The 8,611-nt window shown below is 35.8% G+C and overlaps 1 protein-coding gene across 1 annotated transcript in view; it reads right to left on the bottom strand.

Annotated features, from left to right (window-relative positions):
* Nucleotides 1-7,193, bottom strand: part of LOC111089387 — a 26,705-nt gene extending 19,512 nt beyond the window's left edge. Inside the window, exons 1-2 of the mRNA XM_022401795.1 lie at nt 7,131-7,193; nt 5,150-5,221 (exon numbers count right to left, since the gene is read on the bottom strand). The gene's annotated coding sequence lies outside the window, so the exon portion shown is untranslated. The remainder of the gene's footprint in view (nt 1-5,149; nt 5,222-7,130) is intronic.
* Nucleotides 7,194-8,611: the final 1,418 nt, after the last annotated feature.

Raw genomic sequence — 8,611 nt, forward strand, 5'->3', positions numbered from 1 at the left:
TGTTAAAATATTTGAATCCCACCACTGGTTTTAAGGTAGGCTTTCTTTCAGTACCACAATATATTAATACATCTCGTAATGTATATTAACTCGAGTGTAATTTTACGATTTATGTTAAAGTGTTTAGCAGTGTAAGTTATCTTGTGCGTGTCATTTTTGATACTTCACACTTTGTGGTCCTTTCGTCTCTGTCACCAAAAAATATATAAATGTCACTACTACTAGTGTTTGTAAATTGACACGCTGTCTGAGAAATGTACTGTAGGTTTATTAGATGTACAGATCAATTTATAAATTTAATAGCCGATTCACTGAAACGAAGAGGAGATTGTAAATTTAATAGATGAACAAATAAATCTGTCAGCTAACTTGTCAGTCTTCAAGTAGTACACATTGACAAGTCCGTTTATAAACCTCCCGGATTACTGAAATAAAAGGACCAATAAAAACGCAATGTTTAAATGGGTCATACAATTTAGTTTAAACGGTGAACATTATAACTTAAACTGAAAAATTACACTTGGCGCCTCATAGCCGAGCACATATGGTATAAACATGTTGTTGCGACCTTCACATATACAAACGTACAATACAGATTGTAATATTAGATATTTGTAGATATGGCCTTTCAAAGAAAGTGAAACCCCTTTAACCTGCAATACCACTGAGAGTGAAATCTCCTTAACCTACAATATCTCCGAGAGTGAAACCCTCTTTAACCTGCAATACTACTGAGAGTGAAACTTCCTTTAACCTACAATACCACTGAGAGTGAAACCCCATTAACCTGCAATACCACTGAGAGTGAAATCTCCTTAACCTACAATATCTCCGAGAGTGAAACCCTCTTTAACCTGCAATACTACTGAGAGTGAAACTTCCTTTAACCTACAATACCACTGACAGTGAAACCCCTTTAACCTGCAATACCACTGAGAGTGAAATCTCCTTAACTTACAATATCACCGAGAATGAAATCTCTTTAACCCGCAATACTACTGAGAGTGAAACCCCATTAACCTACAATATCACCGAGAATGAAATCTCTTTAACCCGCAATACTACTGAGAGTGAAACCCCCTTTAACCAGCAATACTACTGAAAGTGAAACCCCCTTCAAACAACAGTACTACTGAAAGTGAAACCCTCTTTAACCTACAATGATACAGTTGGATATTCAAGCCTTCTTCCAGTTTGAGGGTTAGCTTCACTTACAAATAGAAAACAAAAGCAAAGATTCATATTTTAAAATAGTACCTAGATCCAGGATTCTAGACATTTGTGTCATTAAAATATAATGTAGATAATAATAAAATCACAATTTCTGAAAACTATAAATATATTTTAAACAAATATACATAAAATCATTCCCATAAAACATGAAATAATTAACGCAACACAAACATATATATATGTTGGGAAAACATAGCCTACAACACGTGCGCTGCCTTACACTACGATATTCGTACATTATCCACATTATGGCATGGCCTGGTGGTTAGGGCGTTCGACTTGCAATCTTCTGGATCGAAACCTGTCATCGAACACGCTCGTTCTTTCAGCTGAAAGGGAGTTAGAATATGGCAGATAACCGCACTATTTGTTGGTAAAAGAGTAACCCAAGAGTTGGCGGTGGGTGGTGCTGGCTAGCTGCCTTCCATCTAGTCTATCACTTCCAAATTAGGGATGGCTAGCGCATATAGCCTTCAAGTAAGCTTTGCGCGAAATTAAAAACAAAGAAACTAACTAAACTAAATAACCAATTTTAGAAAAAACATCTTCCCTTATGGCGAGTGTTTGGCAACATTTAAATGTTTTTTCTACACTAAAAATCGAGAGACAGAGAAAGAAAATATCAGTATAGTAAACTCCATATTCACGTCACTAATTCAACTCGTTAATCTTCCTTTCCCAATCTCTCTTGTTTGGAGCTGGTTGTAGGTCAACTAAATGGGGCAAGGTCCAAAAGTCCGTCGATCTCTTCGAATGTGTGAAACAACCAACTTTAAGTTTGACACGAACGTTCGGGACTAATTAAATACAGTAACAGTTCGGAATAAACATGTATAAGATGGTGAATAAAAAAGTTTTACCTCATACGACTACCGAGATAAACTTTTACCTTCAACTTTAGCCATTCCAACCCCTAGCGGCAAATCTGAACATTTATGACATTAAAAATCTAATTTTAATACTCGCGGTGGGGGGTAGAGCAGACGACTCATCTTTTTAGTCTTACGCCTAAGAACTAACAAAAATTTTAAATTAACGACTTGTTTTTATAACGAGATTCAAATATAACACAGTTGTCAGTATTCCCACCCCACCCCAAGTGACCGACTTGTTTTTATAACGAGATTCAAATATAACACAGTTTTCAGTATTCCCACCCCAAGTTACCGACTTGTTTTTATAACAAGATTCAAATATAACACAGTATTCAGTATTCCCACCCCACCCCAAGTTACCGACTTGTTTTTATAACGAGATTCAAATATAACACAGTTGTTAGTATTCCCACCCCACCCCAAGTTACCGACTTGTTTTTATAACGAGATTCAAATATAACACAGTATTCAGTATTCCCACCCCAAGTTACCGACTTGTTTTTAGAAATATTTGTTTCACCTTATGTTATTGTTTGTTAAAGAACTAAAATATTGAGGGAAATCAATAACTTGAATGGAACGCCAACAGTAATACTGGCGGCATGTTTGTTTTAATAACTGTAATACTGGAGTCATGTTTGTTTGTAATATCTGTAATACTGGAGTCACGTTTGTTTGAATTATCTGTAATACTAAAGGCATGTTTGTTTGTAATATCTGTAATACTGGAGGCCTGTTTGTTTGAATATCTGTAGTACTGGAGTCATGTTTGTTTTAATAACTTTAATACTGGAGTCACGTTTGTTTGGAATATCTGTAGTACTGGAGGCATGTTTGTTTGGAATATCTGTAAACAAACGTGACTCCAGTACTACAGATAATCCAAACAAACATGCCGCCAGTACTACAGATATTCCAAACAAACATGCCTCCAGTACTACAGATATTCCAAACAAACGTGACTCCAGTATTAAAGTTATTAAAACAAACATGACTCCAGTACTACAGATATTCTGTTTGTTTGGATTATCTGTAATACTGGCGGCATGTTTGTTTGGAATATCTGTAATACTGGAGGCATGTTTGTTTGGATTATCTGTAATACTGGCGGCATGTTTGTTTGGAATATCTGTAGTACTGGAGGCATGTTTGTTTGGAATATCTGTAGTATTGGAGGCATGTTTGTTTGGATTATTTGAAATATTGGCAGTATGTTTGTTTAAATTTGCAATTCTTTTATTCAAAAAGTCATGGATCCAACAACGTGGAAAAATATGTTTAAAAAGTCGATGGGTTCCAGGACCCCATTGGAAATTCTGGGGTTGACTAGGTAAACACAGTTTGAACAGAATCTTGGATAACCTAACCATAGTTACAATATATCTATGACTATATATTGTATACGTTTATGAATATATATATATATATATATATCTTCAAATATTTTCTTAAGTCATAATACGCTAACTTAATATTTTCACTTTTTCGGTACACATAGACTATATGAATAATTGTATGTTTAAAGGTTGTATATTATTTTTAACATTATGCCGCAAGATGACGCTAGCATCAACCTGTTAAACAATTCTACGAGTGACGATCATTTTACAGAGCCAGTAGGTGGCCTTTTGTTGGTTAGCTTTTTGATATTGTAATAAGCTCGGTAATACTTGTTTTAACGTAATTTTTTAATAATTTATATATTTTATTTTTCATTATCATGTGTATCTTATTTATTGAACTTAAATAAAGCTAACACAAAATCCCCCTCCTCTACACACACACACACAAATAAAAACAACAGCAAAGTAATGAGATGTAGTTATTATTTATAAAGCAGTGATACATAAATAACTATCTTTTACTTCTACGGAACCATAACTCCGGTCATTCCATGACGTCATACGGGCCCTGTAATATTTTACCTGAAATATAAGTAACACAAACCTGTCTGTCTATCTATCCTTTTATCTGTCTTATCAATCTCTCTCTCTTTTGTTCTAGTTTCAAATGTGCAGGAAATGTAGTTGTTTTTTTTTAAGCAAAATTAAAAGATAAACTTCAATTTCAATGAGAAAATAATAAAAATAAGTGAAACTTCACGCTTTTGATACCTTCCTTTTTTTAACATAAATAATATCAACACTAAATTAATTTTATAATTATAAACGGTGCTAAAGCACTAACGAACCTCAATGATCATTGAAAAAAGTTTTATCACCACCAGGTGACTCTTATTTGATTCCAAAGTGAGCAGCACACTTTTGTGGCAACGGGACGCGAACCATGAACCTTCGTGCACCTTATGTTTATTACGAGGTGTCTGTCCGACCGTTCGTCTGTCTCCCATTTGAAAAGCTGCGCACGCATGCAAAACTCAACATTCACTTTTGAAATGATGGGATAACAGGCATGAATAATGTTGATGCCAAATTTTATTTCGCAAACAGGATTTTCTACGCTAAATTATTAGTAATTAATCACACGAGCATTCACATTTTAAAATGTGTCGTAACTTAAAGAATAAAATTGTAGATTTACTTTATGTTATTGTTGAGTGGTTCTTAGCATGACTGAAATGCTCAACAATACTGAGTGGTTCTTAGCATGACTGAAATGCTCCTCAATTACTTTTCGCTGTGGGCGGTATAAGTAGCTCAAAGCTTTGGCTCCGAGTGAAACCAAGAGTGCAACACAATTAACCTTTTTAAAGTCCTGAAATAATTTAAATTGATAGATTAACTTAAACTTTCCCGTCACTGGGGACGGGTACTTTTGCTTGTGTATTATAATCATTAGAATACTTCTATAACTCGACAATTTTGACAGAAGTGTGTGTTTCATAACTTGTTGTAGTAGGATTTGATCGTATCCACGATCCCAAAGTGTGGAGTGTGAATGGATTTTGAGCCTTGATATATTGGATTCACAGTCCGGGCTTGTTACCACTAGACACACATGGTCTTGTCTGTAAAAGAGAGCGATCGGTAATTTACAGCTAATATCTTCATCTTCCAAAAAATAAAAATTCGCTTTCTTACTTTATGTTCTACAAGATCTTCCTTGTTCCACAAGTTTGCCAGATGGCCTTTGTCGATAACTTCACCATACCCCTGAAATGGATCAGAACATATATTAATATCAGTCTATTCTACACCATTATTAGTACTTTATATCTCGTGTTACAATATTTGGTAGTTAATATTTCACGTATGTTATTAGTTCTCAAGCTTATATGTCAATTCAAAATTTCTCCCACTACTCTATGTTTCCCGGACTCTACCACCAGGGTATGCTCACATTGCGGTCAGTACTTTGGTCTGAATCCTATGTATGTACGCGTGAATGGAGAATCTGCCTGAGTATCTGGTCAAATAAATGTATAAAGTTCTGGATTCTATAAACAAACAGTAGGAAAGCTATTTATCTTTCAAACTAAATGATATACTTAGTTACGTACTAACACATGATTATTTGTTTCCCACCACTACTTACTTCGCACCACCCCCCACTGTTCCCGTTTTTGTACCGCCCACTAAGCTTGAAAATAAATAATAATATAACCAGTACTTCAGACTTACTTTCATTCTTTATGTAAAGTAAAAACTATGAAAGTTAACAAGTCAGGAATATCCTACCACCCAGAGCGAGGAATAGTTAGTGGTGGGACAGCGATTTACAACGTTAAAATCAGGGGTTCGATTCCCCTCGGTGGACACAGCAGACAGCCCAATGTGGCTTTGCTATAAAACACACACACAATTAGTGGTATCGCATGGATTCGAACCCAGGTTCCCAGCTCCAAAATCCACAGGGGCCAACCCGCGCCCCTTGTAAAAATGGATTTCTCTTAGAGTTTCAGAGAATTCTGTCTATTTTATATCAATCCATTTAAAATAGTAGTATTGTTTGTAAGTACCCGTAAACAGCTAATTTATTTGTTTCGGACATACACACAAAACTACACAAGATCAATCTGTGCTAGCAATCTTTGATTTTCAAATGACAGACTAGAGGGAAGACAACTAGTCAATATCAACCTCCGCCAACTCCAGGGCTATACTAACCAAAGAGTGGAATTTGCCTATCACTCTTATTACGCACCAGCGATCTCAAAGGATAGAGCGCGATTTTGCGGGAACGGGACGCGAACCTTGAGTTTTTGAGCATGATAATCCTATAACTATATGGAGTTTAAACTGTAACGTGTATATAATAAGTTGTTCCAGATGTCACTCTCCTCCAGCTTTGGACACCAGGAATGGCTTAATGAGTTTTCTTTGGTCAAAAGATTTGTTTGTTTGTTTGTTTTGAATTTCGCGCAAAGCTACACGAGGGCTATTTGCGCTAGCCGTCCCTAATTTAGCAGTGTAAGACTAGAGGGAAGGCAGTTAGTCATCACCACCCACCGCTAACTCTTGGGCTACTCTTTTACCAACGAATAGTGGGATTGACCTTCACAATATAACGCCGCCACGGCTGAAAGGGCGAGCATGTTTGGTGGTCAAAAGACGTGTTAGGAAGAACTGCAGAAAAAAAAAATAGGCATGTTGTAATAAGACAACGTTTTTCAAAGAAATTTACTTCTACGACAATAGTTAAAGCCAACAGCTATTGTTTTTCTGTAAAATATACTATATTATTTATTTTTTAATACTGTCATCATCAATATTGGTTAGACTATTTAATATACAGAATGCCATTACTTTTTCATTTATTTTATTTTTATAGTACACTTTTATCACAAAATTTTATTGGGATTACGGACGAAAATGTCGTTAACAGTAAGGGTACTCATCTGATGAAACAATGCATTCTAATCTTTATAAGTAGAAACGTAAGAAGGGTGTATTTAATTAATTAGCTCTACTAATGGCTGGGTTAATTTTTAGTTTCGCTCTAAGTACGTAGCTCACTGTAATCGGAAGTTATTATTTTGGGGTCATGTTGAAGTAATTAATATCACGAGTGGAACTCATGATTCAGCTAGCGCTAAACTATTCCGTTCATTTAGCTACTTACCAGTAAACAGCCACTATCAAAAAATATCCAAAACTTTTTACTGTATACATTAGAAATATCGTATTATTTAGCGCAAGGAAAATAACAAGTCCCCTAGCGATGATTCCTGTAACGATCAAACAAACTAGAGTTGTACTTTTTATTACCAACCCATGGCGTGTGACTTGACGAATCATCAATAAGCATGGGAATGATCCCTTAATCCCTGTCTTTGCCATTTGATTCGCTGTTCGGGATTAATGCCATCTGCCGGGTTACTAGGGCACTTGGTAAAAGAGATGACGATTCGTGTGCACGTGTTTTCCTGTGTGAATGTGATTAAATCTCAACCGTAAACATTTTTCCTCCAGACATTACAACGCCGAAACTGTGTTTATTTGATACTTGTGTTTCTCTGCAAGGACTTGAGAAAACCATTTTAATAACTGAAGGACAAAAAACAAAACAAATTCCAAAGGCATTACATCAAGAGAAACTCCTGAACATATAAACAGTTATTTGAAAAAGTCCGTGTGTGTCTTCTTATAATTTGCGAATTGCGAAATTGATTGTCACCACACCTCACATGTACCCTTAAGATCCCCGGTGAATGACATGAAAGAGTCAGCTTTCGGATATGATCACCCCACCCCCCGTGTATTGAACGGATACTTCTACTGGAATTTTATACATGTATTGGAATCATCTACAGTAGCGTTTCCCTGGGGTTCCGTACAATATATCCAGGGGTTCTGGGAGAACATTGTGTGTAGTGAAGACGGAGTAAAAGAGTAGGTATGGTTTAATTCTAATTATTGTATAAATATCAGAAATATAAAGTTGTATACATTTATTTGTGTGTGTAGTGACCTATTGTAGAAAGATGATAACTGTTTTCATGATTTGCCGTTTTAACATCAAAATGTTTCGTAAGGGTTTCGTCAATAGTTTTAAAGCTCAAAAGTGTCCCGTAGCCGAACGACTTTGGGGAAACGTTCACCAAAAACGTAAAGGAAACATAGATAACATAACAACGTACATAACTTTTCCTGAATATACGGAAACAAAAGACGTGTACTCCACGTGGTCAACAGAACAATGTGTATTACAAGGTCACTGAATATACAGAAACAAAAGACGTGTACTCCACGTGGTCAACAGAACAATGTGTATTAAAAGGTCACTGAATATACAGAAACAAAAGACGTGTACTCCACGTGGTCAACAGAACAATATGTATTAAAAGTTCCCTGAATATACAGAAACAAAAGACGTGTACTCCACGTGGTCAACAGAACAATGTGTATTAAAAGGTCACTGAATATATGGAAACAAAAGACGTGTACTCCACGTGGTCAACAGAACAATGTGTATTAAAAGTTCCCTGAATATATAGAAACAAAAGACGTGTACTCCACGTGGTCAACAGAACAATGTGTATTAAAAGGTCACTGAATATATGGAAACAAAAGACGTGTACTCCACGTGGTCAACAGAACAAT

This window comes from Limulus polyphemus, unplaced genomic scaffold (assembly GCF_000517525.1).
Source record: "Limulus polyphemus unplaced genomic scaffold, Limulus_polyphemus-2.1.2 Scaffold6101, whole genome shotgun sequence".
Lineage (NCBI taxonomy): Eukaryota > Metazoa > Arthropoda > Merostomata > Xiphosura > Limulidae > Limulus > Limulus polyphemus.